Genomic DNA, 15,849 nt, shown 5'->3' on the forward strand with positions numbered 1-15,849 from the left:
CTGCACAAGTGGTAAATCTAACCCAACATCCCGGACGAGCCCCCAATTTGTAAGAGGATTCAATTCAACACTACAGCTAAGTCAACGCCTAGTCTATAATACTGAATGAAAACCCTTATTGATATAACTTTATGTCCAGTTCATGCGTTCTGGATGACTACCCCTATATAACACCCCTCTCTTGGAATCCCCCTGACCCCACTGAGCCAAGAAGTAGTTCTGTTTTGCAAGTTTAAAAGGTTTATTTGATAATTTAAAATATATATATATCACACTTTATAATAAATTAATAATTGAATAGCACACTTAATCTGATATGATAAAGATCAACAACGGAGAATCTGGCACTAGCACACTTCTTATAATCACTAATGAGTTGACATGAAATGGATAAGGTAGCACACTGGTAAATAGGAACAAAAGTATAATGTGATAGAGAATGCTTTATAGAGTTCAAATGGATGCAAGGTTGAATGAATGAAATGCAGTATAGAAATACTCAATATGATTTCAGCAAAACAATGTAATCACTTTTCTCTGGCAATCCCCTTCACCCCTTGATGCAAGGCAAGGAAATGGAAGGAAGCACACAGTTCTCAGAAATGCAATCAACTGTAATTCAGTTCAATCCAGCAAGCTTAGACTACATAAGTTTGAAAACACAGGCCCAAATTGCTTTGATATGTGCTGGCAATGAATTGAAAAATATGCTAAAATACTTTTAATTCCCTTTCAGAGGTTCAGGGTGAGTGGTATCTAGTTAATATTAGTCCAGGCTCACACTAGCAATGATTCAGGAATGATTAGCAGGTTAAACGAATTTCTGGCAAATGGAAGGCAAGCAGCAGCTGATTTTACATGTGGAGAAATTTGCAAATTGCGGCAAAATTCGCGGATGCGCCGAGCGCTATTACAGAGGAACCACAATGACTATCTCTATCGTTTTGGGGTCCTAGGAAAGCCTAGGATCTCAGCTTCAAAATGAAAGTTACTGCAAGTCTCTAGCACAAACGGTCGCGGAGATATGAGCGATTTTGTGAAGGTCGTTTTTCAGATTTGAAATTTTAAACGCACACTTTTTCAGCTTTAAAAATGATGGCAGGATAACACAATTGCTAAGCTGCAGTTCTACTTAGGTTAAAAATGGATTGAATTATATTATTTTAACTAGGAGATTGGTTCTGCACAGTTTTCTAGGTACTCACACTATATTCTTGAGTGAAATGGGCCTCATCACGGATCTGGTCAGGGTTTTAGACTCGCCTCTGGTCTCTGCACTTCACAGTGATCTGGGTCAGCTCTCTCTGGTTCTCTGGTCTGGGTCTCTAGTTCTGGATAGATTGAAGTCTCTAGTTTGGCTCTCTGGAGGTTTGATGGAGGTAAAGTATGGATTTTTCCGGCAGAGCTTCCAGCGGCAGATGGATTTTGAAGGTCCCTATCTGTCCTGTCTGTCTGCTTTTATGTGTTTAGAATGTGGGTGTGTTCTAGCATCACTGACCCTACCTCTCTCTCAGCTTCTAATTGGTCAAACTTCCATTTATCATTTGATTGGGGAATGAACTGTGAGTCAGAGGGATGTCATTTTATGGCTTGCAGATAGGACACTCCTCTGTCAGATTGCACACATTCTATATTTGATAATAAAAGACATATTTCACAGTTACACAGTTGCTTGAAATTACATATACATGGTGTGGCTGAATTTAGCCATGTCTCTGTCCAAATCTGCTGTTTCTAAGAGCTTGCATTCAGAAATGGCACATATTTCACTTTTTAACTGATTTTTCAATTTCTGACATTGACCCAACTTTACATACATGTGTGCAGGGAGTAGGGACATTAACTGATGAAGTTTCAGATTTTTAACATGCATACATTTAGAGTAATATCCACTTTTCCGCTGACACCCCCCCCCGAACACGCCACCGGGTCGAAAAACCTCTTAAAATGTGGGCAGAAAAATCACAAGAATTATAGTGTCATTTATAAAATTTTCACATGTCTGTACTATGAGTTATTCATCTTTTTCTAAACAATATTCTGGCTACAAAGGGGTGTGGTTTCCTCTCAGCACAAGGTAGAAATACTGGTCTTTCCAGTTCTGCCAAGCCAGCTTGCTCTCACAGGCAGTGCCCCTCCCCTTTCCTCAGGAGGAAGCCACTTTTTTCGACCATTTACGACTCCTGCCAATAAAACCTTTGCCTGAGCAAGGACAGGGCTTTGTTCACTTTCCTGCAGAGCACAGGTAATTCAATTATCAGATAGATGGCATATCCTTAGTGTGAGCAGCAAAAGGGCAGCTAGGCCTGGGAACACAGCTGTGACTCAAGTTTCACTCCTGATGGGGGTAGTTGCCAGGCAAATTGGAATCTCTTTAAGCTGTCATTTCTGTTCCCCAGTTTCTGCATTCAAATAAAACTAAACATTTTCACATATGCAGCTAGAAGGCTGATTCTAAGTGCAAAACTATGACATTTCAACAGTTACAAAGGCATGTGACACCAAACATAGGTCACTCATTTAATCTAAACATTTTCGATTTTAGTGTCTTCCAGTCCAAATTTACTTAAACTGCTGAAATCCACAGGTCAGCCAGTCTTGTTATAAACCTTCAAGTCACTTCAGAATATAACTTTACATTGGATCCACCTCTCAGTAAGTCTTTCTTTGGCATGTTTTGGGTTCATTTATTCAGTTTTGCAAAAAGTAAAATCTGGTGTTGTTTTAAAATGCCGGCTTTTGGATAGTGGTGAGTACTGGTACTGCACCCCTTTTTGGGATTTAAGAAATGAATTCCCAACAGTTATGGGTTTGCTTTTGGCAATCAGCATTGCCATTCCCAATGGTTTCAGACTACTGTGTGGGTAGTCCAATGGTGGTTTTAGGCAGTGTCCTTCTGTGCCCATAACATCGGCAAAAATGAGTGGCAGCCTATTCTTCATGCATTTCCCTGTGCATTTTCTGGGAAGCTCTGGCCATCATGAGGTTTTCCATGTCAGTACTGCACAGTTTTGAGGTAGGGCTCGGATGCATGGGTAAATACATCCCACAAGCCCCCCTCTTGCGATGGCCATTCTATTTCACGAATGGGACTCGCAAGACCTGGGATGTTTCCTCATCTTCTTCCCATAGATGGCACAGTTCAGCATCTTTTCCTCCATCCGGTCGGATCGATCGGTTCTCCTCGCCAGTCCTTATGTGAATATTGGGCGGTTCACTGGGCCCATTGGATCTTCGTTCCCGGTCTCCGGATCGCCCTCCTTGGCCCGTCTTCAGGTTTTCTTTCTCCTAGGACGACAAAGGAAGAGCGGCAATACCTACTCATAGACTTTTTCCACCACTGTTGAGATAGTGGGGCAGCATATGCATTTCATCATAACAAAACATTACATTCTTATTTTGAAAAAAAAACAGTACAACTAAGAGACAGTTTAATGCAAATCACAATATTTTAGAGACTAGATGTGGTATGTTTTATGGTTGGAACTGAATTAGTCTGAGACAGTACCCGCTAGGATTCCAGAGGATTCCTCCAGTTGTTGCAGAGTGTGCCTGGGATGGCAACATTTCAACTGGTTTATGTGGACCCACTTGTCTTCCCCCGCTGCCAAAGGACCTTTGGGGATGTGGATTTTGTAGGCCACAGGGGAGATTTTGTCTATGATCTCGAATGGTCCCTTCCATGTAGGCAAAAATTTGCGCTGCTTGGCCTGGTTCCTTTGGAAGTTGTATAGATAGACCCGGTCTCCCACCTGGTATTCCTTCCTGGAAGTTTTCAGGTCATAGTGGGTCTTCATGCTATCAGCTGATCTTTCTAGATTCCGCTGAGCATAAGCAAAAGCATGTTGAAGGTGTTTCCTTAAATTCTCCACATACTCATGAGTAGTGGAGGCATTTATCAGTGTCTGCTCTTGGGTCCTGTAGAGCAAATGCTGAGGAAGCACCATCTTGCGTCCAGTCATCAACTCAAATGGTGACATTTTGGTTGCAGATGAAGGGGTAGATCTGATGGCCATTAGGACCAGCGGTAATCGGATATCCCAACTTGGCCCAGAATCTGCCACAAACTTCTTTAATATGCTCACAATTGTCCGGTTATATCTCTCTACTGCCCCAGAAGAAGCTGGCCGATAAGCAATATGCAACTTCCTTTTGACCCCCAGTATCTCCCACATCTTTGTCATTACTTCACTGGTGAAGTGGCTACCTCTGTCTGACTCAATCCTTTGAGGTAGACCAAAACGGGAAAAGATGTGGTTAATCATCAAGGCAGCTGCAGTTTCTGCCTTGCAATTTGGGGCTGGGAGACATTCCACCCACTTGGTAAACAAGCATGTCACAGTCAACATGTACTTATTCCCCCTAGCCGAGCGAATCACAGAGCCTACAAAGTCGATTTGTAAATCTGACCATGGCAGTGTCATCCCCCTCTTTTGGAGAGGCGCACGGTGCGTGAGGGATGATGGCTGAAATTGTGCACACACAAGACACCCCTTCAAGTATTGGTCGAGGTCCTGCCCCATGTGTGGCCAGTATGCAACCTCTCTTAAGATTTCCAATGTTGTGTGAAACCCCCTATGACCGGCGGTGGCCGCATCATGGGCGTGACTTAACATCAGGCTTCGGAATGAGGTAGGAACCACCCACTGATCGTGGCCAGCTTTGGATTTCCTTACCAGCAAACCGTCTTGAATCCGGAACATTTTTGGACATTTCATCAACACTCTTAGGTCCTCTTTCCCAATGTAATCGGTATCCGTCAGGGGAAAGTTCTCAGGGTCCTCAAGGTGCTGGTAAAATTTACCAATAATTGGATCCCCCTTCTGAGCAGTGATCAAATCAGCATCAGGGGTCTCCTTGCTCCATTGTGCAATTGAAAGGTCGTTGTGAGCATTTGTCTGGGACCTAGTGATGGCAGTGACCTGGATTTCCCCCAACAGGGACTCAATCTCAATTAGATCCCCTTGGATGGCTCCGGTTTTGGCCAGCTGATCAGCTAAGTCATTTCCAGTTTTGTCTGATCCCTCTACTTTGGAATGACCCTTAATCTTTTTCCAGTAGATGGTCATCCCATTCGATGTGACCAGATCATCAATGTTTTGGATCAACTTCCCATGTTTCAAGGGTTTGTTGTTAGCACATAACATGCCTCTGGTTTTCCAATTAACCAGGTGCTCCACGAACCCGTTCCGTACATAATCCGAATCTGTGATTATGACCAGTTCGTGGAGTTGATGCTGGACAGCAGTGAGGATGGCCTGATGCACAGCCATCAATTCTGCCACCTGACTACTTCGGGGACCAATTTTGTATCCAGCGGAGGGTTCTGGGGACTCATTCACCCATGCATTCCCTACGCCAGCCACCAGTTCTTTCTCCCCGTTGTTGTCAACATGGTAAGAGCATCCATCCACATAGACAGTGGGCATTCCCTCACACTTGTCCTCTTCAAAGACTTTGTGTGGGGAATTAAGGTATGCCTCCGTGTTGTCCTTGATTTTTAGACTTTCGTCCTCGAGACAGTTTTCTCTGGCACAATCATGCAAGTCAGCCAGACCTTGCGCGAGGGGACTCTTCTTGTTTTGGCCATATCTGACCTCCACAGGAAAGCCTTGCATTGACAGAATCCAGGAAGTAATTCGGGAATTACTCACATTTCCGGCCCGGATTCTGTCACTTTGGAGATATTGCAGAGGCTGGTGTGGAGTCTCCACTATGATGTGTTCCCCCTGGATAAACGGGCGGTAATTCTTCAATGCCCACACCGTTGCCAGGAGTGCCTTCTCACAATCGTTGAATTTTTCCTCCACAGAGGATAAAGTTTTGCTCGCATAGGAGATTACTTTATTGACCTTGTCATGCTTTTGGTATAATACTGCCGTCAAGCACGTATTAGAGAACCCTGTCTCCAGGAAGAACTCCTTGTTTCTGACCGGGTAAGCTAGGCAAGGCGCTTGTGAGAGGCTTCTTTTGAGTTGTTTTACTGCCTCGGCTTGTTCTGGACCCTATTCCCACTTGACCCCCCCCTTCAGGAGATGAATCAGGGGTCTGGTGATCTCTGCGTAGCCCTCAATGAACTTTCTGCTGTAATTAGTCAGTCCAAGGAGGCTCCTTAGTTCCCGCAGCGTTGTGGGGTCTTTCAGTTTCTGAAGTGCTTCCACTTTCTTTTCCTGGGGACAGAGGCCCTGAGGAGTAATCTCATGCCCCAAGAAATTAACACGGGTTCTACACCACTGTGCTTTCTGAAAGGAAAGTTTTGCTCCGGCGGCCCTCAACTGTGTCAGAACATAACGGATCTCCGCTATGTGTTCCTCAACAGTTGAGCTTTTGATGAGGACATCATCTACATAAGCCAGGTTACCCCTTGCACCCAAGTCGGGCATGGCCTTGTGTAGAAAAATGTTGAATTCATTGCCGGAGTTGAGGTATCCGAAGGGAGTCCGGGTCCATGTGTACTGCTGGCCCCCAAAGGTAAAAGCCAGCTTGTATTGGTCCTCCCTACTGACAGGCACAGTCCAGTATCCATTGGTCAGGTCTATTGCAGTGAATACCTGTGACCCCTGGATCTGGGCCAGCCCTTGGTCAATGTAGGGCAGAGGCCATCGGGAAGTATGGACCCGTTTGTTGAGCTCCCTGAGGTCGGCGCAGAGTCTCCACTGGCCGTTTGGCTTCAATATTCCCAGCACCGGATTATTGAAGGTGCTGTGGACTGGACGGATTATTCCCCGGGACTCAAGGTTCTTAATTATTTCAGTAAGGGACTCCATTGATGCGAGAGGCAAGCGATATTGCTTCCCAAACACAGGAGTCATGCCAGGGTCCGTGGGGATTGTTGTTGTGTGGATGTCAGTGCGACCACAGTCATATGAGTCTACCGCAAAGAGATCTTGGAAATCCAAGAAAACTTGTTTCAACTTTTGCTTTTGCTCCAGAGTCACACAGGCATCAGCTAGGTTGACTCTCTCTTCCACCATCTGCCTGAAGCCTGGAAAGACTTCTGGTTTGGCTATTTCCGCGGCCTCCTCCAGCTGGGTGGAGAAGTCCCTGGTCAGAGTGCTGATTTGGAACGGAGGCTTTAGGTGGGAAAGGCAGCCCTCATGTACCTGGAAAATCACCTCATCCCTACTGAAGTCACAAGTCACATCTTCCTTACCATAAGGGCAGGAAGTGTACACCAGGAAGTTCCCCCCATGCCGGGTAAAAATCCTGTCTGGTGTTGTATTGTCATCACTGTCACTGTCAAAGCAGTCCTGGGGGATTGGCCCTAACAGTTCATTACCTAAGTCTATGGAAAAATGTCGGTCATCAACCGCCATTCCAATAATGGTGCCTGCGGCTAGAGTAATACTCTTTAAGTCGCTGTTATCCACCTCTATTGGAATGGTGTCCTGTTCTATGTTGACTAATGGAGTTGGGTTTACCCCTAACCCTTGCTGTTGGAGAGAAGCGTTTAAATGTATGTAAGCATCAGGGTTTTTCAAATGTTGTCCTCTTTTAACTTTCACTTCCAGGGAGAATTGTCGAGTCCTTTCGGGGATGGTGACTTCCTCTTTGATCTGAATTTCAACTGCATAAGGTAGCAATTGAGCTGACCTAAATGCCTTTTCTGGATCATCAAAGCCCATGGGATTATCCGCTAATCGGGACCAAGCTTTGAAGTTTATTAGGTCCAAACTAATGGCAAAGCGATTGAGAATGTCACTGCCTAAGTAAAAGGCGGCAGGGACGTCTCGCACGACCCAACAATTGTGGACTATGCTCTTGTTGCCAATGGAGATTTTGAGCATACACCTGCTTGGCAGGAGATGTTTGGAATTAGGTGCCTCCAGGTCCATTTCCCATTTGTCTATCAGCTTGAAGGTGGGAATGGCTGGATCTTTTGGGAGTTGGCGAAACATGGCTTCGCTGATGAAGCTCTTACCGTTGTTCACACACACTCGAGCGAGAACAGAGTCCTTCCCATCATTTAACTGAACAGGGATGAACAACTGCTCTCCAATTTGCTGAATATCAGCCAGGCTCTGAGCTGATTTCACATCTTTCTGGACTATAGGAGTGGGAGTTTCTGATTGTGGGTTAGTATAGAATCTCAGAGTGTTTCCTTCCAGCGTGGAGTACCACTTTAGACTGGAAGGAAGGTTGATTTTCAGAAATAGAGAGGACCCCCCATCACCAGTCTGTTGTCCTACTGCTATTACTGTCACGTCTGGAATTTGGCTATTCTGGAAGTGAAATTCTACTTGGTCAGATTTTTGTTCAACCATGTGGCAGGTGCCGTTTAAACTAACATGGTTGACACTCTGTTTTAATTTTATTGGTCGGCTAGTCTGGGTCCAGAGGACCTTGTTTACACAATCTATTAGGGGTGACAACCTTCTCAGGAGGTCATTCCCTAGTAAACAAGGGGTGCCCTCTGGGGTCACAACTATGAACGGGTGTTTCAACTTATGTCGCCCAATTTTAATGTCCAAGTCTGCAGTCCCCTCAACGGGAATTTCCTTCCCGTCAAAGTTCTGTTGTTGTCCCGGAAGAGAGGTGAGAGGAATTTGGTAATTCTCTCCCCTTCCTGCATTCAGTTCGTCAAAGGCCCTTCTGGACAGAAGGGTAGCTTGAGATCCAGTGTCCACCAGTGCCGAGATTGTACCCTGCCCCTGTACTTGTACCGGGGCATAATATCTTCCCTCCTTCTCCTCAAGGGGGCACAGATAATGCACATTTTTGGACAACTGGTGGGCTAACTTTCTGGTTTTGGACATCGATAGCGAAGAGATTTGGGCAGAATTCTGTGGAGAGTCTTGGGAATCTGAAAGAAAAAGTTGGCAACTGGAGATCAGAGCCATTGTGGGTTCCCCTGGTTCCGGTTCTGGGCTGCCCCCCCCTTTTTGGAGGCAGTCCCCAGGATGGGTTTGAACCAGGGGATTTTCTTGCTGTTGGTTCTGGGATGAGATGGTGGGCGGCGGTAGCTCAGTCTCCACATCTCCCCAGTCTGGATTTGCATCCCTAGGGACCCATTTTTCTTTGGGAGGAGTTCCCCCCTCTCTGAAGGAGAAGATCCTTTCCCCAGGATCCTCTGAGGATCCCTCTCCCTCAAATTGGAAGATCTGTACCTCCTCCTCAAACTGAGTCCGTTTGGGTCTTTTGTTTCTCCTACCCCCCCTCTGCTCCTTAGGAGGCAGACTTTCAGGGGCAAGAGATTTTGTTTCCGGTTCCTGGGTTTCCATGGGCTGTTTACAAGTGAGGAAGGAAGCTTCCTCCAAGGCTTTACACCCCCCTTCCCTTTGTGCCTCCTCCCTGGGAACCGGTGAGTTATCGGGGTGCTGCCCCCGTCATTGTTCTGGAGCACCAGGTCCAGAGTTGGGTGCGTTCTGCGCCGGCACGCCGATCTGAGGGTTCTGCTGAGCCCTCAGTATGTGACCCAGGTCCCGCGCCATGTTTTGAACCTGGCGCTCTAACTGGGAAACCCGCTCAGGCTGATACGGGGCCCTGTTTTCTCCCCTGGGCCGATCCCGGGAAGGGTAGCTGTCCCTCCTCTGGTAATACCCCGGGTTGGGAAGATTTGGGTACCCCTCCACCCTTGGCCTCCCCTCTCCCGGATTCAGTGGTCTGGGCTCAGGGAATTGGGGAAAGAAGGATGGATGGTTTTGGGGCTGAAAGTCGGGTGGATATCTGGGGAAAAAGTTCTGCCCAGGGTTTGGTAAATTTCTGCCCTCCTGTGGGAAGTTTGGAGGGAAGTTCCCTGGGTTAGGTGCTTGGCTGGATCCCCCCCCTTGGGCTGGAGGAGTCCACACATAACCCAGGATGGGTCGATTTCCCTTGTAACGGGGACTTACATAATCAGGAGAGCGAGGGACCCCATTTGTGGGGCTGCCTCCTTGGCTCCCTGTCTGTGACTGGCCCGAGGACCTCCTGGGCCTAGCATTATTAGGTGCAGGCAGGTTTTTAGGCCCCCCCATCTCCAAATCCAAAACGGGGGTGACCTTTACCTCTGCCACCTTGGCAGCAGCAGGGGTGCTGTTGGCTTTGGGGTTTTTCTGGGCATTACTTTTGCTATCTATCGGTTTCTGCACCTCATAGATCCGGGTAGCCTGTTCAATGACCCAGTCTAAAGATCTTTTCTCGTGAAAATCCCTCACGAGCTGGGTCATGATATATTTGGGCAAGGCATGGAAAAACGTATTAATAAATTCCCTGCTATCCGTGCGCACCCTTCTTGTGGTCTGTGCAAAAGCACGCTTTAACTCCTGCACAAATTCTTGTGGGGCCTGATCCTCCCCACATTGCAAATTGTAGGCTGCCTTGCGAGCCTCTTGAGGATTTCTGTGAACAGAAAAATGTTTCAAGATGGCCGCCTTATAGGTGGACCATCTTAAATGATTTTGGTCCTCCAGCCCCGCAAAGAAACTGGAGTATTCCGGGGAGAATGTCCACTTTACATATTGAATACAGCTTTGGCTGTCCTTCAAATGGAAAGTCTCCATCATTTGTTCAAACAACTCTAAGTGCTCCCAAACAGAATACTTAGCGTTCTTATGGTAAGGCGTGATGACGCTCCTGATCGCCTTAATCTGCTTTAAGGGGTCCTTAAGCAAGGCCCTTTTTGCCTTATTGGCCTTTTTGGTTCGGGTAACCCTTGTCCATTCTTCCTCGGACTCAGAGGCACTGCTCCCAGAGGTTCCCGTCTGTTCTTCCAGGTTTTCCCGGATTCTGCGAGCCTGGGAATGGCTGGCAGAATGTGGGGACCTGGTCTCCTGTGTCCTGCGCAGTTCAGAGGAGTCTTCAGATTCCTCCTTGCTGCCAGGATTTGATGGGTACCCCCCCACTGACCTAACTGGGCAGAGGTTTTCAGGATGCCCTTAATGGGCCTACTCTCCTGGGGTTCCCCATTGAACTGTACTGTACTTGGGTGCCCATACCCGGATGCCCACCCCTCCATTCCTGAGTGGTACTGGCCTATGAGCCCCATACTCTTAGCTGGATAGTAATCTGCCATCCCTGTGCTCATGTGCGCCAGGGGACATGGGGGTGGTAGAGTCCAGGGACTGGGGTAGATGAAGGCCCCTGGGGTTAGGGCTCCTGCGGTTATGGTCAGGAGTCTCTCTTTCCCAGCGGACCTCATCTCTATCCGCCCCTGCTCCCTGTTGCAATGCAAGAGCCTGCATTTGTGCTTTCAGTTCCTCTGTTAAGGCCTTACTCGACTCTATCAGTTTCTCCTGCATCGCTACCTGTTGTTGGAGCCTATCATTGTGTTCACAGAGGGCCTCATTTTCCCTCTGTGCTTCCTGGTTGGTCCTGGAGAACTGGGCCAGTCTTTGCTGCAGGAGGGTTACCTCCTGAGCTGTGTCCCTATTGGCCTGCTCCTTTCTTGCTAGAGCATCCTCCACCCTCCTGGTGTGCTCTAGCAAGTTCTGGTGTTCTTTTTGGAGGTCACCCAGTCCCTCGTGGGCCAGGTGATTTTCTTCCATTTTTCTTTTTAAATGGCAGACTTCCTGGCCTAAGGTATCCCTTTCCTGACTAAGAGCCTGCATCTGTGCCGCCAGGTCGTCCCTTTGCCTTTGGAAGGCACCAGCATTCTGGCGCTCCTGATCAAACTCTGCCTGGGTATCCAGGTCTTTCAGAATTAGTTTGTTGCTCTCTGCCTTCACTCTATCTAGGTGGCCTTGCAGGGTGACTACCTGCTCAGCACATACCCTGTTGAAGTCCAGTTGTTGCTCCAGCTTTTTCTGGTTTTGCAGTAGGGAGTCCAAACCTTCTTGGTATTCCTTCTGCAAGGCCAGAAATCTGGTATCCTGTTCTACCTTTTCCTGTTGCAGCACATCCATATCCTTCTTTATTTTAATGATGTGCTGCCTACTATCATCTTCTGACTCCTGGCTCCTCTGCAGCCTCTGCTCAGAAGAGACCAGGTCAGATTGGACCTTCTCTAACGCCATCTGTTGCCTATTTGCCAGATTTTGGCTTTCAGCACATCTATCCTGCATGTCTCCCATATATAGGTACAGGTATGCTGCTATCCTGGCAATCTTATTGTGTTCCTCTTTGGCTTTAGGAGCCATATATAGTTCACTCAGGGCCACATGTAAGGGACCCTGATCTCTATATATATCTGACCCTGTTTCAGTGACCTGTTGTGTGATGGCCTGCAACCACACATCCTGGCCCTGTTCGGTCCATTCACCTCTCACAAATAGCTTATGCAAGAGGTGCTCTCTGGCTATTTTCATGTCTACTAAGGTCGTCACTCTAGAGATTGGTCTCTGTCCTGACTTACAGAAGTTTGTATTTTATTTTTGCAGAACAGAACTTTTCTTGGAGTGTCCCTTTTGAGGAATGCTTCACAGCGTAATGCAGCGTGGTGATCCGACTGGATATGTGTATCTGGTCAGCTGGCACGCTGTATTAAGCTGCACAAGTGGTAAATCTAACCCAACATCCCGGACGAGCCCCCAATTTGTAAGAGGATTCAATTCAACACTACAGCTAAGTCAACGCCTAGTCTATAATACTGAATGAAAACCCTTATTGATATAACTTTATGTCCAGTTCATGCGTTCTGGATGACTACCCCTATATAACACCCCTCTCTTGGAATCCCCCTGACCCCACTGAGCCAAGAAGTAGTTCTGTTTTGCAAGTTTAAAAGGTTTATTTGATAATTTAAAATATATATATATCACACTTTATAATAAATTAATAATTGAATAGCACACTTAATCTGATATGATAAAGATCAACAACGGAGAATCTGGCACTAGCACACTTCTTATAATCACTAATGAGTTGACATGAAATGGATAAGGTAGCACACTGGTAAATAGGAACAAAAGTATAATGTGATAGAGAATGCTTTATAGAGTTCAAATGGATGCAAGGTTGAATGAATGAAATGCAGTATAGAAATACTCAATATGATTTCAGCAAAACAATGTAATCACTTTTCTCTGGCAATCCCCTTCACCCCTTGATGCAAGGCAAGGAAATGGAAGGAAGCACACAGTTCTCAGAAATGCAATCAACTGTAATTCAGTTCAATCCAGCAAGCTTAGACTACATAAGTTTGAAAACACAGGCCCAAATTGCTTTGATATGTGCTGGCAATGAATTGAAAAATATGCTAAAATACTTTTAATTCCCTTTCAGAGGTTCAGGGTGAGTGGTATCTAGTTAATATTAGTCCAGGCTCACACTAGCAATGATTCAGGAATGATTAGCAGGTTAAACGAATTTCTGGCAAATGGAAGGCAAGCAGCAGCTGATTTTACATGTGGAGAAATTTGCAAATCGCGGCAAAATTCGCGGATGCGCCGAGCGCTATTACAGAGGAACCACAATGACTATCTCTATCGTTTTGGGGTCCTAGGAAAGCCTAGGATCTCAGCTTCAAAATGAAAGTTACTGCAAGTCTCTAGCACAAACGGTCGCGGAGATATGAGCGATTTTGTGAAGGTCGTTTTTCAGATTTGAAATTTTAAACGCACACTTTTTCAGCTTTAAAATTGATGGCAGGATAACACAATTGCTAAGCTGCAGTTCTACTTAGGTTAAAAATGGATTGAATTATATTATTTTAACTAGGAGATTGGTTCTGCACAGTTTTCTAGGTACTCACACTATATTCTTGAGTGAAATGGGCCTCATCACGGATCTGGTCAGGGTTTTAGACTCGCCTCTGGTCTCTGCACTTCACAGTGATCTGGGTCAGCTCTCTCTGGTTTTCTGGTCTGGGTCTCTAGTTCTGGATAGATTGAAGTCTCTAGTTTGGCTCTCTGGAGGTTTGATGGAGGTAAAGTATGGATTTTTCCGGCAGAGCTTCCAGCGGCAGATGGATTTTGAAGGTCCCTATCTGTCCTGTCTGTCTGCTTTTATGTGTTTAGAATGTGGGTGTGTTCTAGCATCACTGACCCTACCTCTCTCTCAGCTTCTAATTGGTCAAACTTCCATTTATCATTTGATTGGGGAATGAACTGTGAGTCAGAGGGATGTCATTTTATGGCTTGCAGATAGGACACTCCTCTGTCAGATTGCACACATTCTATATTTGATAATAAAAGACATATTTCACAGTTACACAGTTGCTTGAAATTACATATACATGGTGTGGCTGAATTTAGCCATGTCTCTGTCCAAATCTGCTGTTTCTAAGAGCTTGCATTCAGAAATGGCACATATTTCACTTTTTAACTGATTTTTCAATTTCTGACATTGACCCAACTTTACATACATGTGTGCAGGGAGTAGGGACATTAACTGATGAAGTTTCAGATTTTTAACATGCATACATTTAGAGTAATATCCACTTTTCCGCTGACACCCCCCCCGAACACGCCACCGGATCGAAAAACCTCTTAAAATGTGGGCAGAAAAATCACAAGAATTATAGTGTCATTTATAAAATTTTCACATGTCCGTACTATGAGTTATTCATCTTTTTCTAAACAATATTCTGGCTACAAAGGGGTGTGGTTTCCTCTCAGCACAAGGTAGAAATACTGGTCTTTCCAGTTCTGCCAAGCCAGCTTGCTCTCACAGGCAGTGCCCCTCCCCTTTCCTCAGGAGGAAGCCACTTTTTACGACCATTTACGACTCCTGCCAATAAAACCTTTGCCTGAGCAAGGACAGGGCTTTGTTCACTTTCCTGCAGAGCACAGGTAATTCAATTATCAGATAGATGGCATATCCTTAGTGTGAGCAGCAAAAGGGCAGCTAGGCCTGGGAACACAGCTGTGACTCAAGTTTCACTCCTGATGGGGGTAGTTGCCAGGCAAATTGCAATCTCTTTAAGCTGTCATTTCTGTTCCCCAGTTTCTGCATTCAAATGAAACTAAACATTTTCACATATGCAGCTAGAAGGCTGATTCTAAGTGCAAAACTATGACATTTCAACAGTTACAAAGGCATGTGACACCAAACATAGGTCACTCATTTAATCTAAACATTTTCGATTTTAGTGTCTTCCAGTCCAAATTTACTTAAACTGCTGAAATCCACAGGTCAGCCAGTCTTGTTATAAACCTTCAAGTCACTTCAGAATATAACTTTACATTGGATCCACCTCTCAGTAAGTCTTTCTTTGGCATGTTTTGGGTTCATTTATTCAGTTTTGCAAAAAGTAAAATCTGGTGTTGTTTTAAAATGCCGGCTTTTGGATAGTGGTGAGTACTGGTACTGCACCCCTTTTTGGGATTTAAGAAATGAATTCCCAACAGTTATGGGTTTGCTTTTGGCAATCAGCATTGCCATTCCCAATGGTTTCAGACTACTGTGTGGGTAGTCCAATGGTGGTTTTAGGCAGTGTCCTTCTGTGCCCATAACATCGGCAAAAATGAGTGGCAGCCTATTCTTCATGCATTTCCCTGTGCATTTTCTGGGAAGCTCTGGCCATCATGAGGTTTTCCATGTCAGTACTGCACAGTTTTGAGGTAGGGCTCGGATGCATGGGTAAATACATCCCACATGGCTGCAACCTCATTATATTCCAAACCATTGTCTTCGTCCTCTTCCTCCATGTGAGCCACCTCCAGTTGGAGGACGAGGTCCATGAATCTTTGGGAAAGCATTGTTACTCCATCTCTGGACTGCATCTGCGGCAAGCTAACACAGACACCCTCTTGGCTGTTACTAGCCAGAAGCTGTGGTGGGAGCTCAGGTAATTTCTGCCCGACCTCCCTTCGGACAAACAAGCCTCCTTCAAGGCCGATCTGGCAGATGCCTAGGCCATTGCACAGGTCCTTATGGAGTCTTCAGTCTCCTGCATGCCTTTGTGTCGAGATGAGAAGGATGGCGTGGATGCATGCCACTATGTTTTCTTCTGACATACCGGAGTGGATCCTGGATGTGCCCTTCGAGGGCGCA

The 15,849-nt window shown here is 46.0% G+C and overlaps 1 protein-coding gene across 9 annotated transcripts in view; it reads left to right on the forward strand.

Moving 5' to 3' along the window:
* Positions 1-15,849, forward strand: part of OGDHL (oxoglutarate dehydrogenase L) — a 2,607,259-nt gene that overhangs the window by 1,017,409 nt on the left and 1,574,001 nt on the right. The window lies entirely within an intron of this gene.

Source organism: Ambystoma mexicanum, chromosome 8, assembly GCF_040938575.1.
Source record: "Ambystoma mexicanum isolate Mex_15411 chromosome 8, UKY_AmexF1_1, whole genome shotgun sequence".
Classification (NCBI taxonomy): Eukaryota; Metazoa; Chordata; class Amphibia; order Caudata; family Ambystomatidae; genus Ambystoma; species Ambystoma mexicanum.